The sequence below is a fragment of the Solanum dulcamara genome, chromosome 3 (genome assembly GCF_947179165.1).
Source record: "Solanum dulcamara chromosome 3, daSolDulc1.2, whole genome shotgun sequence".
Classification (NCBI taxonomy): domain Eukaryota; kingdom Viridiplantae; phylum Streptophyta; class Magnoliopsida; order Solanales; family Solanaceae; genus Solanum; species Solanum dulcamara.
In genome coordinates this window covers 11841980-11864861 of record NC_077239.1, presented here as the reverse complement: position 1 = coordinate 11864861, position 22882 = coordinate 11841980, and the positions used below count along the sequence as shown (strand labels likewise).

Here is a 22882-nt window from a genome sequence, read left to right as displayed (position 1 = left end):
TTTCTGGCCTTATGATAGAAAATAAATTTATCCCTAGGTACTATAGAACTCCCCTTCCACTCTAAGATAGGCTTATTTGGAAATTAAAACTTGATAGTTTGGGTTCTACAGTCAACTGAGGCATAACAAGCATAAAGCCAGTCCATGCTAAGAATCATATAAAAATCAACCATGTCCAACTCAACTAAATCAACCATGGTATCCCTGTGATAGATTGACATAGTACAATCTTTATAGACCCTCTCAACTAAGATAGACTCACCAACAAGAGTAGATACGCTGAAAAACTCAAGAAGACACTCAGGAAAGATCTCAAATTTACTATCCAAGTAAGGAGTCACCAAAAATAATGTAACACCTGGATCAAGTAATGCATACACATCAAAAGAAAGGACTTGGATCATACCAGTAACAACATCGGGTGTATTTTCTTAGTATTGGCGACTACCCATAGCATACAGATGGTTTGTTCCCCTGTCTGCACTTGAAGCTACACCTCTCTGATTACCTCTATTCTACAGAGCTACAGAAGAAAACTGAGCTCTACTACTTTCATCTCCCTGTCTCTTTGAAGGACACTCATTTTAGAAGTGACATGTCTTTCCAAATCCATAGCAAGTATTGGTGCCCATACGACACTCTCCCAAATGGAGCTTCCTATATCTAGCACACGATAGCTTTCTTCTAGAACCTTGAGCCACATTTAATTGGGACTGAGAACCCTAAGCTCAGAAGTTTTAGTGACTCAGCGACCTCTGATCATACCTAGTATTAGGTGTAAAAACACTTGTTGAGTAAGGTGCATAATTAGAAGATCTCTTCTAAAAGAAGGACTTGTTACTCTTCTCTTGCTTCTGCTCATTCTCATAACCAACAGACTTAGCCTTCTTACTTAGATGTTCCTCTCGGTCTTTTTATTGTCATCCTCAACCAGTTGAGCATACACCATTAATCCATAAAAATCCATGTCAAAAATCATTAGCATTGCCTTACATTGTTTCTTTATATGTTTGCCTAGGCCAGAGACAAACTTCCTCATCTTGACCCTCATGTTAAGAATCATTTATGGGGTATATTTGGAAAACTAAATAAACTTCAGACTATACTCCTTCACAGTCATACTTTCCTTCTTGAGGTTTTTTAACTCCTCAACTTTTGATTTTTTTGTAGCTCTTGGGGAAAGAAGTGATCAAGGAATGCTCTCTCAAAATAATCCCAAATAGCAGGCTACGCATCCTAACCTCTACTTTCTTCCCACTAGTTATACCAGACATTTGCCATATCTTTAAGCTGATAAGACACCAACTCAACCCCCTTGATCTCCGTAGCATGCATCACTTTTAGTAGCTTTCACATATTATCAATAAAATTCTAGGGGTCCTCATCAACCTTGGAACCCTTTAAGACAAGTGGATTCATTCTCAGAAAATCTCTACTCCTCGTGGAAGCAGACGGCTCTTGATAACTAAAACTAGGAATTGGTGAACTCTGGCTACCATTTCAGGCAGCCACCAACTGAGTGAGCATAACAATCACTCCTCATAAATCTTTCTGTGAAGTAGGAGCAGTACGAATTAGAAAGGAAGTTTTATAGAGTTAAACTCTATCGCACGAACTCAGATTATGAAAGAAGTAAAATAATTTCTAATATCCTATAGCCTCCTGATTATAAGTGTGGTGCACGATACACCCATAAGTAAGACTCTACTAGACACGACTTTATAGACACTCTAGGACTCCTGAACTTTATGCTCTGATACAAAGTTTGTCACATCCCAAGAGGGTACCCTAGGCGTGGCCGGCACTCAGAAACTATCTCTGGCCTCCGAGAGAACCACTTTGTCTCATCATTCATTCATTCATCAGCGAAAGACTTAAGTGAAAATAAAAATGCTTATTTGGGCTCGCCTTCATCAACATCAAATGAAAGAAATGATCCTTAGCAGAAGTAGTTTTAAAGGAGAACTACTCCAATTATATTATCAAACTCTATCTATGAAGCCTCTAACACTATCATATGGTGCTAATGACATATCCACGGCTACCTCAAAAGAAACATAATACTCAATAATAATAAAAGGATAAAGAGTTCCCCCGAATAGAAGAAAGACTCACTAAATAGCTGGAAAGTAATGATCTTCAACAATGCGCCTGTTAAGAATCTTTAACACCTGTATTTGCATCATAAAATGATGCAGGTCGAATGACGTCAGTACGTAAACTTTATGAGTATGTAAAATTACAGGAAAGTAAGGACTGATATCTAGGATTGTAGATCTAGAAGTCTAGTTTCATGTCGTTCAAGAATTAACCAATTTGGAGCATCCTACCATGAGATATGAGTTTTTTTACAAATGCTCTATTTCATCACAGCACCATATCCTGGAATAATTAATTTATTGGACCTACTTATCCTTCGAATCTTGAGATATGGTCTTAATAAAGGTTGTAGATAATATCATTCTGGTTATTCAAAAATTTGAATCACCTAATTTGGACTATTTTATGAAATATTATCCCTAAAATACAGAAGAAGAATCATTTTTATCAAAAATTGAAATACCACATACAAGGTTTTAGGGGGTGTTACAGGAAGGAATACTCTCATTGAAGTCTTCATACCTTAGAGTAAAGCTTAAAGAAAATAAAATAATTTGTATAATTAAAATACTTTAGGCATGAGAGAATATAATTATAATCAAAATACTTTAGGCATGAGAAAATATAATTACAATCAAAATAATTTAGGCATCATACAACATAATATAATCAAAGTACTTTAGACATTAGAGAATATAATTATAATCAAAATACTTTAGGCATGCGAGAACATAATATAATCAAAATACTTTAGGCATGAGAGACATAATTATAATCAAAATACTTTAGACATGAGAGAACATAATTATATTCAAAATACTTTAAAACCTTTTCATGCCTTCATATAGGAATCTTTGATAAATCAATAATTCAATGCATTTAAATGACAACATGAGCTAATATAAGATAGGTAATTTAAACTTTAAATATTTAATAACCTATACATTTGGAATCATGATATGAAAACCCATAAAGTTTCATGCTTGAATTAAATAGAAAACTTTGATAATTCATTTGGGCTTAATGAAAGAAAGGATCCATTAATCAATATCCACATACAACCTTTTAGGGGGTGTTACAAGAATGAAAGATTTTGGTTGAGAATCAAATAGAGAGAGAAATCAAGTATCTTTGCACAGATAATGGCCTGGAGTTTTGCAGTGAAGAGTTTAATAATTTCTACAAGGTTCATGGGATCGCAGGACATAAGACGGTCAGGCACACACCATAAAAGAATAAAGTTGCTGAGAGAATGAATAGAATTCTTCTTGAGAAGGCTCATTGTATTCTCTTACAAGAAAAAATGTCCAAAGTATTTTGGGCTGAAGCAATTCACACTACTACTCATATTGTCAATCGATCTTTAAGATCAATGTTTGACTTTAAGACTCCAAATGAAGTATGGTTAGGTGAACCCTCTAACTATTCATACCTATGAATATTTGGGTGTCCTGCTTATTATCATGTTAACAAAGGAAAGCTTGAACCAAAGGCTAAAAATGTTATATCCGTAGGGTATGTAGATGGAGTAAAAGGGTGAAAACTTTGGTGTTTATCTTTTACTCAAATTTTTAGTTAGTAGATATGTTACCTTTGATGAATCCTCTATTCTTGAACCTCATAAAGTTTCTGTGGAGTTATCAAGAAACAAAAACAACGAGCGGGTAGAGCATACCTAGGAAAAGAATCAAGAAACTCAAGTTGATAAGTCAAAAGATACAGATCTTGAAGAACATGTTATTAATGAACCATACATAATTGCGAAGAGAAGGGACAAAAGACAGATATGGAAACCAAAACATCATATAGAGCAAGCAAATCTGATTGCATATGCATTCATAGCTGTAGAAGAAAAGATTAAAGACCTCAAGCCCTTTTCATATATTGAAGCAACTTCTTGCAAAGATGTTGCACAATGGCGGTTAGCCATGATGGAAGATATGGAGTCTCTTCACAAAAATGAGACATGGGTCTTAGTTGAAAGGACAAAGGGGAAGAATACAGTTGGATGCAAATGGATCTACACAAAGAAAGAAGGTATTCCACAAGTGGAACATGGTAGGTTTAAGTCGAGATTGGTTGCAAAGGGTTTCAGTTAGAAGGAGAGAATTGACTATAATGAGATCTTCTCCCTAGTCGTGAAACATAGTTCAATTTGCGTGCTACTAGCATTGGTTGCACAATTTGATTTGGAGTTTCAATAGCTTGATGTCAAAACTACTTTCTTACATGGTTATCTAGAAGAGAAAATCTATATGGAACAGCCTGAAGGTTTCCTAGCTGAGGGAAAAGAAGATCATGTATGCCAATTGAAAAAGTCTTTGTATGGTTTGAAGCAATCCTCTAGAAAGTGGTACAAAAGATTTGATGCATTCATGACTACACATGGATTCTCGAGGAGTGCATTTGATAGCTGTGTGTATCACAAGAAAACGGCTAGTAACTTTATGATTTATTTACTATTGTATGTTGATGATATGCTTATTGCTGCTAACAACATCACAGAGATAAATATTTTGAAGAAACTGTTGAACAAGGAATTTGACATGATGGATTTGGGAGATGCAAAGAAAATTCTTGGAATGGAGAGTTCAAGAGAAGATAATATTGTACATCTTTCTCAGAAGAGGTACATCAAAAAGGTTCTTGAGAGATTTAATAGGCAAATGAGCAAGCCTATAAGTATACCGTAAGCTTCTCATTTTAAGCTTTCAGAGTTACAAATGCCTTAGTCTAGGGATGAGGTGGAGCATATATCAAAAGTTCCTTATGCTAGTACAGTTGGAGCATTATGTATGCTATGGTGTGCATACTTCTAGATATTGTGTATTTTGTAAATATTGTAAGTAGGTACATGGCCAATCTAGAAAAAAGGCATTGGGAAGCTGTCGAGTGGATATTGAGATATCTCCAAGGAGCTTTTGATGTTGGCCTAACCTTTCGAAAATGTGAAGGTATTTCAGTTTTCAGTTGTATAGATTCTGACTATGCAGGGGATCTTAGTAGAAAAAGGTCCATAATTGGATATATCTTTACTCTCATTGGCAGTTCCGTTAGTTTGAAATTTACTTTACAATCAATTATCGCTTTGTCAACAACAGAGGAAGAATATATGATAGCAACAGAGGCAGTGAAAGAAGCTATTTGTTTGAAAGGTTTGGTGGTAGAATTGAGTTTGGTTCAGCTAGAATCAACTCTAAGATGTGATAGTCAAAGTGCTGTTCATTTGATTAAAAATCAAAGATTTTATAATCGCATTAAACATATTGATGTAAAATTCTATTTCATTCAAAATATCATTGAAGAGGGAGCTATAAAGGTTGAGAAGGTTATCACAGATGATAACGCTATAGACATACTGACCAAGATAGTTCCGCTTGCCAAGTTTGCACACTGCAAGGACTTGGTGGGAGTATGCATCAACTGATGCAAACTCTAGGAGAACAACTCCTAGGTGGAGCTAGTGTGTTCAACAAAGGTTTGATTCTTCTTGTTTCTTACAACGAGATTGCCTAGTAATCTTAGATATTTTGGCTAGAGTTATTCATATGCATGCTCAGAACGCAAACCTTGGTGAGATTGAATGAGTTGAGGTTTAAGAGACAATCAAAAGTTGTTGAAAGAAAGCTGAAAATGGAGAATCTTGCCAAGGTGGAGATTTGTTAAAATTGACAAGATTCTAGATAGTCTTAGTGTAGCAACTTGGTAGGTAAAAATTTGGTAAATTTTGACATCTTGACAAAATGTGATGTAATGGATGATGTCAAGAGCAAGAATTTATCCTTATAAATAGATAGCTCTTGATTCATTAGAAACACATCTCAAAAACATTTTTCTCTTGTCTTCTCATATTCTAAGGCATTTGCAAAATACATTAGAAGAGGAGAGAATTGATAAACAATTCTCTCAGTTGTATTTGGGATCTCTCCTCTTTCTTTTGTTAATATAAAAGCAGTTGTTCTCTGGTGGACGTAGGATCATTTTGATCCGAACTATGTTAAATATTGTTGTTCTTCCTTGTTCTTTTTATTTTCACGATTCTACTAGCACATCTAAATCCAAGATGGAACCTACAAAGCTGCAATGCCATAACAACTCAAACCTTACGTAGTTAGAAAATTCAGTCCTAGAACATGAAAAAATCATGAGGTCCAAGCCAATTACGCAATGATATTAATAGAATTTCCCAAGAGAGTTCACCATTTCAAAATACAACAAGATACTGGATGAATTGAAAATATGCAAGAAAATTTAAAGTTGTGCTAAAACAAGAAAAATACATTCTAAAACCTCGAGGCATCAGTGAATATCCCAATCCAAATGGATCCACAAATTATTAGTATAAAAGAATAATTCAGATTTTATTAAATAATATGCTCAGTAAGTTAGACTACAATTTAATAGCTAGGATCGATATTCTTTAATATCCTGCTAATGCTAATACTAATACATATATAAGATACAATAACCAAAATTTAAAGCTTCTAATAAATATCTTTGAATATGAAATCCTTTTGCATCTCATAAATAATATGCCTTCAAACATGACATTTTACGAGCTTTTCCTTGGACCCTTTTCTTTTCTCTTCATCTCATTTTTCAGTTTACGATGAAATGAAAGGGGTTCCACTTGCAAGAAGTATGTTTCAATATCCAACATTGTTTACTTTGAAATTTTCTAGTTAGTTGACCATCTAGAATGTTCAAAATCTCGACTTGTAAAGAAAAATGAACCATACATAGGACCATATAATTTACTATCGCACCCAAAAAATAGAACAGGGACAACAAAAATCAAAACAAATCTTTTATAAGCAGATTAACAAAGATGATGAAAGTTTTCTAAAAACCTTCAATTTGTGTTAAATGTACTTCGTGGCTTGGGATTCAACAAAGGCAAATAATTGGGTCAATTAAAGAACCAACTCGATTGCGAATAACTTCCAAATTATTATTCAATTAATGGAGTTCCAATGACACCTCGGTTTATTATTCAAGTCTTTAAAGAAAGAAATTACATATTCAAATATCTTATACAAGGATTTTCTTTCACGATATGCAGTGATGCCAACTTTGAAGGTCATTCATCCTAAGCCAATGGAAAAATTCACAAATAAAAAACAAAGCTGAAAAACAGCTAGTGGGCTCTATTTCTACCAATACATGATGGGGCGTATCTAGGGGGGGGGGGTTCCGTGGGTTCACGTGAATCCATGTTCCCCTCCCTAAATCACATATAATAGTGTTATATTTTTAAAAAAAATACTTAGAAGTAAGATATGTGAACCCACGTTCAAAGTATCATATAATGCGATGATGATTGGGTGCACCTCTCTAAGTGAGGTTAGAAATTTAAATCTTATATCTATGTTGTTTCTTAATTTCTAAAATTGAGTTACACTTCTCCAAGTCGTTGGTTATCAGTAACACCTTTGGCGTTTTAATTAATTATTCTTTTGTTTTTTCTTTAGTCTTTCAAAATTTTCAAGGGTGTCACATTGGAAATTAAATCTTTTTTAGCACCAATTTTTTTTATATATAATTAAAATAAATGTGTATATTAAAATTTAAAACTAGTAGTAGTATATATTTTGGACCTATAATTCTAAAAATTTAATGAATGCAGTGTTAATAACCTAAAGATCAACCGTCTATATCTTACATCCATCTTTTTGTAATAGTGCATCCATCCTCTTAAAATCCCGAATACACCTCTGAATATATGTGTCAAGCCTTGAGAGGGTACCCTAGATGTGACCGGCACTTGAAAGCCATTTCTGACCTTCAAGCGAACCACCTAGCTCAATCACTCCATTTTTCAGTCATATATACTCAACGGAAGACTCAATTATAACATGCTATTTACAATATGGGGGCGAAGGCCAAATATGTTTAACTCAACAAAATAAGTATAATAGAACTCCCCCAAAATAACAGTCCAAACTCCCCACACTCTAGTCTATGAAGCCTCTATCAAGTCTGGGAGGTGTCAATGACAAGCCCATGGCTACCGACAATCAAAATGAAGGAAACAACAACAACAAAATCATACAAGGAAGCTCAACATCCTCCGGAAGCAAGGAGGACTCACCAACTAGCCGGGAGTGTATGTGGATCTTCAACAAAGCGCCGGTTGATGATCTCTGGTACCTGTCTCTGCATCATGAAATGATGCAGGCCAAATGGCGTCAGTACATGGAATATACGAGTATGTAAAATGGCTGGATAAAATAAACATCAAGGAAACATCTACATCAACTCAGGGTCTCAACTCATACATACATGACAACTCACTCAAGTGTCCTAAGTCTAACAAGAATAGTTTAGATGAGACTAACTTATAAGCCACTCAACTCAACTGACTCGGAGCACTATCAAGACCTAAATGGAAGTTTCTCTTATCCGACAACCATCACCTATGAACCAGTGATAATACAACAATCAGACGTTGTGGCCGCATCCGTCCATACCTTGCCAGGGCATGAATGCCTCCCTAATCATGTATACCATCGATTAGTCAAGTCCTATCATTTCAGGACAAATAAATGGGAAACATCCGACTTTAACGGTTCGATCCCATGGGAAGCATCCGACTTTAACAGTTCCATCCCTACCTACATTGGCGGCGTAGTTCCTGGGGTTCGAGTATGGACTACACTCTCGCCTGCCTCAGTGCTTGATACTCCTCCCATGACTCTATTCTCATAAGACTCCCTCCAATCATCTCAAACAAGCCCTTACGGCTAGTTTCATATAGGACATTGCCAACTCATCAATTCTATTCTCATTTCAACTCAATTAAGTCATAATGGCAAGTTCCATTTAGGACCTCGTCCACTCGTCAATTCTATCCTCCAATTAACTCAATCAAGCCTTATTTAGATAAGCATTTATGACATCTCCTCAAAACGCATCACAACTCTATGGAACATAATCATATGGTTAAAGAGATCAACAAAACATAATAACAAGTCATCTCCATCAACTCCTACTAACATGAAAGTTTTAGGAACTTCTTAGCTCAATAACATCAACACATATAGCATTAATTAAATAGGGCACAAAACTCATTCAAGCATAAACCACACCAAGAAACTCCATTTTCATGGACATCTAACCTCAAAGCAAGAGTAAGGCACATGGGTAGACTCAACCCATGTTTTGGATAGCCTTACATACCTTAGTGAAGACTTGAAGAAAATCTTGTGGTTGGGTCTTCAATGGAGAACTCAAACCTTGAAGCTCTTGGAACTCTCCTTATTGGAAATAGAGAAGAAGAAGAAGAGAGAGAGAGAGGAACTCCTAGGGCTTTTTAGAGAAAGAGTGAGGGATTGAAAAATGATCCAAAACAGTGCTAAGGCTGATACATATACAATTTGGGGGAATTCCCAAATTACCCCTTCTCAAAAGCTCTAAAGAATAGGTAAAAATGCACCTGGCGCGATAGTGGCGCATCGCGCCATTGCAGTGCCAGGCCGATTATGCCTAAAAACATGCACACCTCGCAGTGGCGCGCCGTGCCAAAGACCAAACTACTGAGGCATGTTTCTGGCGCGATAGTGGCGCATCGCGCCCTTACAGCGCCAAGGCCAATATTTTCTGGGTTCTAGAAATTTGCTTGAAAAATCCTGCACACCTTTTAGTGGCGTGCCACGCCAGAGCCCAAACTACTGAGGCATGTTTCTGGTGTGATAGTGGTGTGTCGCAGCACTGCGGCGCCAAGCCCAGATTTCCAGTAGTTGAACCCCAGGCCTGAAATTCTTACTGTGCTAGTTTATCTTAGGATCGTCATATCTTTTGACTCCGAACTCCAAAAATTATATTCTTGGTGGAATTGGAAAGAAGACTCGACGACCATTAATTTGATAGGTCGTGGGCCACCCAAATTGTCATATATCAAATCATAGGGTCATTAGAAGCAACCCATCATGCAAACTCCTCCTCAAACTTAGCCACGATGAACCTTTTTTGTCTTAGCTCGATCCTAGGGGTCCTCCGTGACCCCACATCACCTCCAACACTCCTCAATTACTCGAGGACTCATCTCAACTCAAGCACACACTTCTAAATAATTGGGTTCGATCCAGCACGATACAAGAAGGGTCCGAATCCAATGGAAGAATTTTTTTGAGGGGTGTTACAATATGTACATAAGAAAGTACTTCAAATGCATAAACTATAAGCATATAATAAGTCACTGAATTACACAATTTATGGACTTACAGGAAAGAGAAAAAAAGAATCATACAGAGGTGGTTGATTTATGTATAGGGATCCATCCTATATCATAAATATTTATTTTTTTACTTTGTTGCATGGTTTAAAAATTAGAGAGTCAAAAATGTGAATTTGGTAGTCGGCAAATCTCAACAACCAAAAGATCACCATTTTTGTCAAATCAAATCTCATCAATAAACCTACCAAAATTTAAAATATTTGTATTTTCATGATATCATTGATGACATCATAGGGACAAATATTTTCTATTAATAGAGAACTCTTGCTCATTTGTAAGAACACACCAAGATAAAGATAAAAAAAATTAGAGAGCAAAATAAGGTATACCATGGACTATAAAAAAATAGTCGAAGAAAAATAGAGTGTGAACGATATTTTTAGTAAGGTGAAAAAATAAAAGAGTTTTATTCCTTTTAACTGTGTAGTAGTAGTCACTTTGAGTATTGTACTCGTGACTACATAATGTAAAATTCCTTGCTATAGTGATATCAATTGCTCTTCTTGACTCGTAGTTTTTTCATTATTTAAAAGGGATTCCACGTAAAATTCTTGGTGTTATTATTTTCCTATTTTATTTCCAGGCTATATATATTTTTGTGTTAGCCTGCGTTTTTCCAACATTATAGGCTAGCTCTATGCATGATGCAGCAATATAAAAACCAGAAATATGAAAAGCTAAGAAGCTAATTTAAAAAATAGGAAGAAAGAGAAAAGAAAAGAACCATTTGGTGAAAGTCATTTGAAAAAATTGGAGAAAGGATAAATGCTTTAAATATTGAAAGTCATTTAAAATCCATGTACACAATTATAAACAACATAATATGATTAATTAAATTTATTGTCTAAAACTTACATAAGAAATAAACTTGCAATGTACAAAATATGATTCAAGTTCATTTTAAAAGAAAAAACAAACAAGGCCAAAAGTTCACTTGGGTAGTGGATTTGTTGTCTTTTTTATCTATACCACTCTATCATTAGCAATCAAACAAGGGCGTTTGGGGGGGAGGATCTTAAACAACTGAAGGCACAAAAACTACTTGATCATAGTCTAGAAGCCCTCAACAGCAACCAAGCTTGTTTCTCTCTTGGCTTCAATGGTACTTGTTTTTGCTTTCTCCTTCTTCTTTTTGAATATGTCACTATGGATTGTTTGAGAAAACTCATGGAATCTCAAAGAGACTTTTCTCCCTTTGTCACATTGTCGTTTCCAACCACATAGGACTTTTCCATCTCTTTACTTTCACCACATGTCCTTTCTAAGTTTGGTGTATATACAACATTTGCCTGAGCCTCTATTTCAGCATCTTCCATGACTAAAAAGTTCTAGATGCTGGGCTGCAGGATCAACTCCTAGCAACCAGTGAGAGAATTTGGTGCTTCTTGTCCAGTGAGCAAATATGAAGGGATCTGAAGAGAGAATAGAAACATCTCTTCCCTTGGAATATGAAAATATCTAGGGTCTAAATGCTGACTAAATACCGATGTGAAGTCAACTACTTTGACTAATGGATCAATTGTGACACCTTCTTTCTAAGTTTAGTCGCTAAGTACTTCAACCATATCAAAGTTGTATATCATATTATTCGGAGTTAGCATATTCTATTTAGGAGACCAATGCCTGTATAGAGCCCAAACATCCCCCTTTCTAGGGAATATTGGATTAACACCGCCAGCCCCTTTCACTCAGTTGACCTTGTGGGAAAAATAATTGAGCATCTTATTGATTTCTTGCTTGCTTATCCTGAATATCCACTGGTTTTGAGGACGCTAGAACCAACCCAATTAATTAGGGCTGAGTTTGGAGTCGTTTTTGGAGTTCAACCATCTGAATTGTAGTTTAAATAGATTTTTAGATATCATATGGTGAATAAAAGTATAATAGCGCGGTATGCCATCATCAGCACAATAGGCAGCCAAGAGTTGATTCTCATAAAAAGAGTTTTCCGTTCTATCCTCGTCAAGATTATGGAAGATAGGATCAGGAATAGTCATCGATTTACCTTCTGGTTCTAAATCAAAAGGAGCACTAAAGACAGGTCACATTTTCTGCTCACATAATATTTTGGAACCCACCACAGCATTATGAGCAGTTTTATCCTATTCTCAGATCATTTTTGATAACTTCGGGAGAAATTTTCTTCTTCTTTTCCACTTCTATTTCCTTCTTAGATGAAGTTTGAGAAGTAGTAGTTGTGCTCCATTCTTTAAGCTTCTTGGTGATCTCAATCCTAGCCTTATTCGCGAAAATGGTATCCCTCTCTGCAATCAGTTCATTAAGCTATGCATTCCTTTTTATTAGACTATCAACTTTTGAACAGAAAGACATATATAGATATATAGAGCTAACTGTTAATCTTTGAAGGCATCTGATCAATATCAAAACATCACCTTTACTTTGGTTTGTTCTTGACTCCAACCCCTTTCTATAACCTTATACATAGTTCTTAACATGCACTGACTCCTTTTTATGTATTTTGCAGACATAAGTTTGATATTTAATCCCATTCCTTCTCTCTACGGATAGAAAACAAGAAAAACAAATTGACTCAAAAGAAATACTGAACCAACAAATATCAAGTAGTCCTAGAGTATCACTCACACTTGAGATCACTTTTATGCCATGAATTGTGTGAGAAATGCGGTCATTTACTGCTGTGACCGATTCCATAGAAAGCTTTGCAGCAGGCGAGCTGTTCACAAATACTTGTAAACCAATAATCACCAACGATCCATCACTGTTAAAGCCATTATCTTTATTCCCAAAAAATCAGTGCTTTTATTAGCATCAGAAAAATGTCAAAAATAATCAGGAACTATTGGAATTCCAGATGCCAAGAGTTCCATACGAGAAGAGACCTCCCCATTCATCACCACATTCTTTGCTAGAGAATTGATTGTTGCTTATACTAAACGGATCCTATTGATCTATGAAATGTCTTGTAAGATCATCATGTATTTTCTATTAGAACTGGTGTCATGCCCCTCCAAGTCCAAACCAAAAGAAAAGCTTATTTAGAAATCAATGATTAGCTACAACAGCTAATCTATCATGTTTTTAGAAAGCACAATAGTAATCACTCATATTAGCAAAGAAAAGAGAGATACTACTATCAAGATTTTTACCCTTGAAAATGTGGACAATCAGTCTTCATGAACGAAATGCTTTTCTTCTGAAAAGACTCCTGGTTCAATGCACTCATAGCTGCTTTTACATGAGCTCTCTTCAAATTTTCCCCAACTGTAATAGCATACACACTATTTGTATCTCTCTTCTTAAAAACTTGATCTTGCCGAATATTTGCTCTAACTGTTGATCCAAAGCTAGAATAACAAGATTCTATTGAATTTGAAGCTATAGGGATCTTCACACCTGAAATAGAAGATCCATTAGAAGCAGGATAGTTTGTACCCTACTGCTACTGGCAGAAAGACCACAAAATAGATGAAGCTTGAATTTTCATGAGAACACCTACCTCCCTTGCCATAAAAGGCCGGTGACCTTTGGGGCACATAATAATTTTGATTTGGTGATGATTTAAGTATTCATAATGTATTTGGCAGTAATGCAAGACGTCCAAAATGTATCAACTTGTGATGGCTAGGGAGCCACCGTGGTGGGCTAGGAATTAGCATTAGTTGAGTTTCTTGCATTTGCTGGGTTCATGGAGAAATTATGAAATCCGTGCTGGTTGCTTTGCTGGGATTCATTCCTCTTATTGTCGTGCATCATTATTTTGGTTCTACTGACTATCATAAAACAAACTCTATGCTTCAGATATAATCCTAAATGCCCCGTATGCCCCAACAAATTTGTTTTTATCAGGGTGATGAGCTAGAGCAAGCCTTGTGAAGTGTTTCTTTATTGTTTCACCATCAGCTGAGGTCTCTACAGAAAGGACACCATAAATATCCACTTCACCATAAGTCTTCTTCTCATGAACAACATAAACAACATGTTTTCTTTTAAATAAAGTGTCAATCATTTCAGTCTCAGTTTATAAGTATTATTGAGCTATTCAATTTATTAGTATTATTCAGTGTATCAGTATAATTCAATTATGAGTAGTACTTAGCTCCGAGAGGACAAATCTTGGAGTAAGCTCCTTTCCATGGGCAATCTACTCAAGAAACACATGAATAGAGGCTCACCAGTGAGTTAGGTCAAGACCTTTAGTAGCAATCCATGTTGTTTATGCTACTCTTGAGAAGAAGATGAAACAATAAGGAAACACCACAGAAGGCTTGCTCTAGCTCATCACCCTGAAAAGAACAAATTTGTTGGGGCAGATGAGGTGTTTAAGATTATATCTGAAGTGTGGAGTTTGTTGTGTGATGGTCTATAAAACCAAAATAATGCATCCCTGAAAGGCAACCAACATAGATTTCATAATTTCTCCATGAACCCAACTATTGCAAAAAACTCAACTAATGCTAATTTCCAGTCCGCCCCGGTGGCTCCCCAGCCATCAAAAGTTGAGACATTCTAGACATCTTGAGATACATGCCAAATATGTTATTAATACTTAAAGCATCACCAAAATTAAAAGTATTATGTGCCCTAAATGTCACCAGCCTTTTAGGGCAAATGAGGTAGGTGTTTCCATGAAAATTCAAGTTTCGTCTTTTCCCAGTCTTTCCGCCAGCAGCAGCATGGTACAAACTATCCTGCTACTAATAGATCTTCTGCTTCAGGTGTGAATATCCCTACGACTTCAAATTCAGTACAATCTGGTTATTTTTGCTTTGGCTCAATAGTTAGAGCAAATATTCAGCAGGATCAAGTCTTTAAGAAGAGAGATACAAATAGTGTGTAAGCTATTTCAACTAGGGGAAATTTGAAGATATCTCATGCAGAAGCAGCTATGAGTGCATTGAACCAGGGGGCTTTTCAAAAGAAAAGCAATTCATTCATGAATACTGATGGTCCACATTTTCAAGGGTCAAAATCTTGATAGTAGTATCTCTCCTTTCTTTGCTAATGTGAGTGATTAATTGTTATGCTTTCTAAAAACATAACAACATTAGCTGTTGTAGCTAATCATTGATTTCTAAATAAGCTATTTCATCTGGTTTGAACTTGTAGGGGGATGACACCAGTTCTAATAGAAGATACATGATGATCTCCCAAGATATTTCCATGGATGCAACAGGATTTGTTTTAGTAGATGCAACAATCGAGTCTCTAGCAAAGAATATGGTGATGAATAGGGAGGTCTCTTCTAGTGTGGCACTCTTGCCATGTGGAATTGCAATAGTACCTAATTATTTTTGAGATTTTTCTAATGTTAATAACTACATTTATTTTTTAGGAAGAAATATAATGGATTTAACTGTAGTGGATCGCTGTTGACTATCGGGTCTCAAGTATTTATGAAAAGATTGCCTATTGCTGAGCTTTCTATGGAATCAGTCAAAATAGTAAATGACCGCATTCGTCGTACAATTCATTGTATAAAAAGTGCTCTCAAGTGTAAGGGATACTCTAGTACTAATTGATATCTGTTGGTTCACTACTTTTGAGTCCACTTTTTTTCTCTGGTTTTGGGTCGTGAAAGAGGAGGAAGGGGATTAAATATCAAACTTATGTCCTCAAAACACATAGAAAAATCAATGTATGTTAAGAACTATGTATAAGGTTATAGAAAGGGGTTGGAGTCAAGAACGAACCAACGTGAAGGTGATGTTTTGATATTGATCAGACGCCTCTAAAGATTAAGAGTTAGCTCTCTATATCTATAATATCTTTCTGTTAAAAAATTGATAGGCTAATAAAGAGGAGCGCATAGCTTAGTGAATTGGCTGTAGAAAGGGCAACCATTGTAGAGAATAAGGCAAGGATTCAGATTACCAAGAAGCTTAAAGAATGGAGCACAACTGCTACTTCTCAAACTTCATCTTTGAAGGAAAATAATTGGAAAAGAAGAAGCAAATTGCTCCTAAAGTTATTAAAAATGATTTGAGAAGTGATAAAACTGCTCTTGATGTTGTGGTAGGTTCCAAAATATTACGCGAGCATAAAACGTGGCCTATCTTTAGTGCTCCTTTCGATTTTGAACCAGAAGCTAAGTCGATGACTTTTCTTGATCCCGACTTCCATAATTTTGACAAGGATAGAACAGAAAAATCTTCTGATGAGAATCAAGTATGGGCTGCTTATGATGCTATTGATTGCATGGAGCGCTATTATGCTCTGATTCACAATATGATATCTAATATTCTATTTAAAATGCAATTCAGCTGGTTGAACTCCATAAATAACTCAGAACTCGGCCCAATTAATTGAGTTTGTTCTGTCTTCCTCACGAACAATAGAGATTTCAGGATAGCCAAGCAAGAAATTAATAAGATACTCAATTCTTTTTCCCACTAGGTCAAGTGGTGAAAGGGGCTGGAGGTGTTATTCAAATATTTCCAGAAAGGAGGATGTTTGGGCTCTGTACAGACATTAGTCTCCTAAATGGAATGTGCTAACTCCAAATAATGTGATATACAACTTTGATATGGTGGAAGTGCTTGGCGACTACACTGAGAAGGAAGGTGTCATAGTGGATCCATTAGTCAAAGTAGTTGGCTTCGCGTTGATATTCCGTCAGCATTTAGACCCTAGGTATTTCATATTCCAAGAGAAGAGATAATTTCGCCTCTCTCTTCAGATCCCTTCATATTTTCTCACTGGTCAAGAAACATCAAATGCTCCCACTGGTTGCTCGGAGTTAGATCTTGCAGCCTTGCTAATAGAACTTCTTAGAATCATGGCAGATGCTGAAATTGAGGCACAGGAAAAGGTTGTAGATACTTCAAACTTAAACTCGACATGTGGTGAAAGAAAAGAGATGGAGAAGTCGTATGTTGTTGGAAACAACAATGTGACAAAGGGTGAAGAGACTCATCGAGATTCCATGAATGTTGGAAAACAAACCATAGTGACATATTTAAGAAAGAAGAAGGATAAGGCAGAAGCAACTACCATTGAAGCCAAGAGAGAAACAAAATCGATTGCTGCCAAGGGCTTCTAGACTATGATTAAGTAATTTTGGTGCCTTCAATAGTTTCGGCTCCTCCCTAAACTCCCTTGTGTGATCGCTAATGATAGAGTAGTGTAGATGAAGAAGACAATCAATCCAGCATCCAAGTGAAATTTTGGCCATGTTTGTTTTCCCTTCTATAGACCAAGAAAGAGCTGTGTTGTTAAGTAGAACTAGAATCAGCTATACCATTAAGTAGAACTTGAATCATACTCTATATATTGAAAGTTTTCTTTCTTAATTAAGTGTTGGACGGAAAATTTAATCGACCATCTTATGTTGCTTATAATTGTATATACATGGATTTCAAATGACTTTCAACATTTAAAGCATTTATTGTTTCTCCAGTTTTTCCACGACTTTCACCAAATGTTTCATTTCTTTTCTCTTTCTTCCTATTTTTTAACTTTAGCTTTTCACTTTTCTTATTTATTTCCTGTAAATCCATAAGTAGTGTAATTCAGTAAATTTTGTTATTTGCTAATAGTTTATGCATTTGAAGTACTTGCATATGCACATATATTTGTAGAAATAGAGCTCACTGACCATTTTTGGCTTTGTTTTTTACTTGTGAATTTTATCATGGGTTTAGGACGAATGACGTTCAAAGTTGGGATCACTGCATATCGTGGAAGAAAATCCTTGTATAAGACATTTGAATATTTAATTCCTTTATTTAAAGACTTGAATATTAAACTAAAGTGTCACCGCAACTCCATTAATTGAAGTAATAACTTGGGAGTTATTTGCCATCGGCTTGGTTGTTTAATGGACCCAATTATTCTCCTTTCTTGAATCCCTAGCCATGAAGTACATTTAACACAAATTGAAGGTTTTTTATAAATGTTTATCATTTTTTTCTTAATATGCTTATAAAAGATATGTTTTGATTTTTGTTGGTCATGTTCTATTTTTTGGGTGACAGTAAATTATATGTTCCTATGGTTCTTTTCATTAGAAGTCGAGATTTTGAACATTCTAGTTGGTCAAGTAACTAGCAAAATTCAAAGTAAACAATGTTAGGTATTGAAACATCTTCCAAGTGGAATCTGTATAGAATAGTAGAAGAAAAATATAACATGGGAAGACCTTCTCTTACACCAAGATTGTCAACTAAGACCGAAAGATTCAACTAAAAAAGAGGAAGCTATAAAGGGGAAACAAAATTTCGGTAGAGCACTTCGTTATGGAAGAAGAATCTTGAATTGCTTTCAATTTGAGGTGAATGAGTTTTGAGTTTATACAAATATACAAGACCATCCCATATTTATACTTATCTATGGATGGTCCTATAGATACTATAAGATCTATGCTATTCAATGATTTTCTACAAATATCTAACTCTGTAGAACATCTACAAGAAAATTCTAGTAACTTTATCTTCTACTCTAGAATATCTAGATACTTTTACTAGAGGCTTATCTTAGATACTACACTAGACTATTCTAAAACTTGACTAGACCAATCTATGATATTCCAGAAAATCACCTTTAACCCTTTCATACTCCCCCTTAAAGTATTTTTTTGGAAACTACCCCAAGCTTACTGCGAAAGAACTCAACTAAAGCGTTGAACCATGCCTTGGTGAAATTTTCAGCAGTTTTTTCTAAATCCTCTTGCTTGTTCAAATGATGAAGGTTTTCTGCCATTAATTGGGCTTGCGAAGAATCATAAATATGTTTTGGTAAAGTTTTCATCTTTGTAGCGTGCTGGCTTGATAATTATTCTGGGTGGCCTTTTCAAACCATGTGAATTATCTCCTTCCTGAGTTCCCAGAATCCCCCTTTCTCATTGCTCTCTGATAGTTGTACTATCTGGAGAAATACCGGTAATGGGTAAGTTTGGAATTCCAGCATCCATACTTTTATTGCTAGTTTCAGATTCTGCTTCTTTGATTTTCTCAATAGAAGTTACTATATTACAAGTTTGAGCATCTTCAGAATTTTCTTTCTTGCTAATGACATTATTGTCTTCCTTATCCATGTGATGAAATATATTGTATACTAAATCCAGGATCCAATCTCTTTCAATATTGATGGAGCCATAACATTTATTGCTCGAGTCTCAGTTACTAAACACCTTCCCTAGACTTCTTCTTCTTCTTCTTTAGTAGCTTTCTTAGTTCAAGCCATAGTTCTCTCCTTATCTTGACAATATCTTTTTAAATGTCCTATTTTCCCCCACCGATTACAATTGAGAGTCTTAGATTTCTATAAGCTTGAACTACCTGAGGATCGAGTATGTTGATAACTCTTGTTTTTTTCTTTAAAGTTCCTCTTGTAAGCTACAAGAACATTTTTCCCTTCCTTGACAAATACACTAGTCAACTATTTGGCTAGTAACTCCTACGATTAGAACAAATTCGCAAATTCCTCCAAGAATGGTTGTTGATCCTATCATTGAATTGATGTCACAAAAGGAATATATTCAGGCTTAATACGAATAATATTTCTTCTTATTCGTGCTTTAGAGATAGCCTTATCCAGATTCAATAAAGATATCTCAGAACATAAGTTCTTAATCTTACAAAAAAATACTCGGCAATAGAAATATTACTTTGAATGGTGGTAGCCAATTCATTTTCCAATATCTATAGTAGCACTTCATTCTTCTTGTTGAACAACTAATCGAGGGTCCTCCATATTTCATAAGCTGATTTACACTTTATAATATGATCAAATAAACTAGAATATATTAACCTCTTCAATATGAACTCTTCTTTCACATTAGTTTTCTTACACTTCTTGTATGTTCTACTATTTTCTAGTCCGTTATTAGAAGGGCTTGTGTTACTCCCATTAACAACATTCCACAAATCCTCTCCCACAAGGTATGATTCCATATCTTTCATACCTTATAATTTGATTGGTTTAATAATTCCATCCCCAATCCATTAACACGACTACTTAAATCTATCAAGACAAACTAATTGAATCTACCACTAACCCGATCTTGAAATAAAATCTAGAAGTCAATGTATGATTATGGCTATGATACCGTGTTGAGAATAACATAAGAAAAGTATAACTTGGAGAGACCCTTTGCTAGTCCAAGATCATTAACTAAGATCAAAAGATTCAATTAAATAAGAGGAAGCTAGAAATGAGAATGACAATTTTGGTAGAAAAATCTAGATGTTCTTACAATATGCTTATCCTAGATACGACACTAGACTATTCTAGAAACTTTACTAGAACAATCTATGATATTTTAAAAAATCAACTTTAACTTTTTCATAGAACCCCTTTCATTTCATTGCAAACTGAAAAAAGAGATGAATAGTAAAGAGAAGGGTCAAAGGAAAAGCTCGTAAATAATGTCATTTTGAAGGCATCTTATTCCCCTATATATGAGATGCAAAATGATTTTGAGTGATTGACTTGGACCTGATTTTTTCTTGTTCTAGGACTGAATTTCTTAACTAGGTGTGGTTCGAGTTGTCACAGCATTGCAACTTTGCAGGTTCCATCATGGATTTGGATGGCATTCCAGATTTGCAGGTGCAATAAATAAGCATGTAGAGGATGAAGCATATCAAGTCTTCTTATAACCCTGATGGAGAGTACAAATCATATAAAGTTAACTTAATTTGGTTTCCCTACCTTGATCATCATTCGAGGATGAACCATCCCAAGAGGGAAATATTATAACATCTCACAAATTCTATGCTAAGACCCGAACCATTCTTCATAAGGATATACGTTCATAAAAAACCCTCTAGCACAAAGTTGAGTTTAAAGCTTCCTTACCAATTGAGTTTGGATAGAAGATATTACTTGAGACAACTTCAAATGAGCATATCTCTTAGAATATGAAGATTTACCTATCTCATTACCTATCAAATTAAAGATCTTTGAGTCTTTTTTCCAAGGATGCCGACCTCTTGTCAATCTAAAGTTTGAGTCAAAAGTTATAATCATTTTAGTTTTGACAGACATTCTATTTTGAATAGACGTTTAACCGGCGTTGAACAATTTAGAACATGTGAAACACCATTCTAACATTGATTAGGGAAAAATTAAGAGGTATTTTGTTTTGTACATGCGTCTAACCTGCGTTGGACATTTTGTATAGGTATTTCACCCGTGGAACACCGGTGGGCCGACGAAATCATTTAAGTTGGTTTTAATATGAGTTTTCTCACTTTTAGCTATTCTTTCAAGCCCTAGAGGTGGTTTTCCCATCCTCTTTCATCAAGATAAGCCTTTCTCCATGGATTTCAAGCTTTCCAAATCAAATTCCTTCATCTATTCATGAATTGTTGATAGGAATCTTAACCCTTGACCATAAGGTTTTCAAGAAATAAATCCAAGAAGTTCAAGAAGTGGTTTCTTGATTATTCTTCATCATATTAGGATTCTTCTTTAAGATTTGTGAAGTGTTTAAGGTATGTAAGACTATCATAGTGATGAATATAGTCCTTCCTCGTGCCCTACATAATGATTTCTGTACGCATGATCAAAACTAGGTTTTTTACCCAAAGTTCAATGTGTTCGAATTCTCTCTATATTCCTATTATTGATTTCTGATTTCATTATAGAGATTTCATGTACCATTTCAAAAGCCCCAAGCCCAGATCAGATTTTGAAAAGCTTAGAAAAATTTAAGTCTACAAAATTTTTTAGATCTACGAACAGCATCTACAAATCGTAGATGGAATCATGGGCCATAGATGAAGTTCTTAGACCAACTTCAGGGAAAGAGATTTTAGTCTGAGTTTTGCGAGTCAAGTTTATGATTTGTAAATGAGTCTCGTAGATCAAATCCTGAAACTTGATATCTAGTTTGAGACTTATGGCTCCAATTCATGAGGCATAAAATCTTTTATGGGTTGTAGAGTGATTCGTAGATGAAAGTCCTGAAACCCAAATTTTAGCCTGATTCCTACGAATCATATTTACGACTTGTAGATTAAACTATAGACCATAGATGTTTCTCTTAGATGAAATTTAGAGACAATAATTTAGCTTGAGATTTATGAGAGGAACCCACAACTTGTAGATCAATCCACGAACCATAGATAAACCTTATAGAATCTGCTGACAATATTTTTCTTCAGTTTTTTTTTGATTTTTTCTCACTCTTTTAATCCATATACTATGTCGTTTTAGCCTATCTTAAGTGGGGTTAAAGAGAATTAGTCGACTAAAAATGTAACACCCCAAAAGTTTTTATTAAGCTAAGACCGAGCCATCCTTCATATGTGTATGGAGTTGTACTGAATGATTCATAATTTTGTACACGTGTGGAGGTTAATTCTTTTCTGTGAGAATAGATTTGGAGAAGAATTAAGGTGATAAAGATACTCCAATACAAAGTCGAGTTGAAAGCATCCTTACCGATTGAGTTTCCGTAAAAGATTTTACTTGGGTCAACTTCAAATGATCATATCACCTCGAATGTAAAGAATTAGTTATCCCATGACATATTAGATTAAAGTTATTTGAGTCTTCTTTCTAACGCCACCAAGTTTGCCTCATTCCGAGTTTGGACTAAAATGTTATGCCCGTTTTAGA

General features: G+C 35.3%; 2 pseudogenes; one reads left to right on the top strand and one right to left on the bottom strand.

Annotated features, from left to right (window-relative positions):
• Nucleotides 1-11389: 11389 nt before the first annotated feature.
• LOC129883452 (uncharacterized) lies at nt 11390-14324 on the bottom strand (annotated as a pseudogene).
• Nucleotides 14325-14399: 75 nt separating this feature from the next.
• Nucleotides 14400-17357, top strand: LOC129883451 (uncharacterized; annotated as a pseudogene).
• Nucleotides 17358-22882: the final 5525 nt, after the last annotated feature.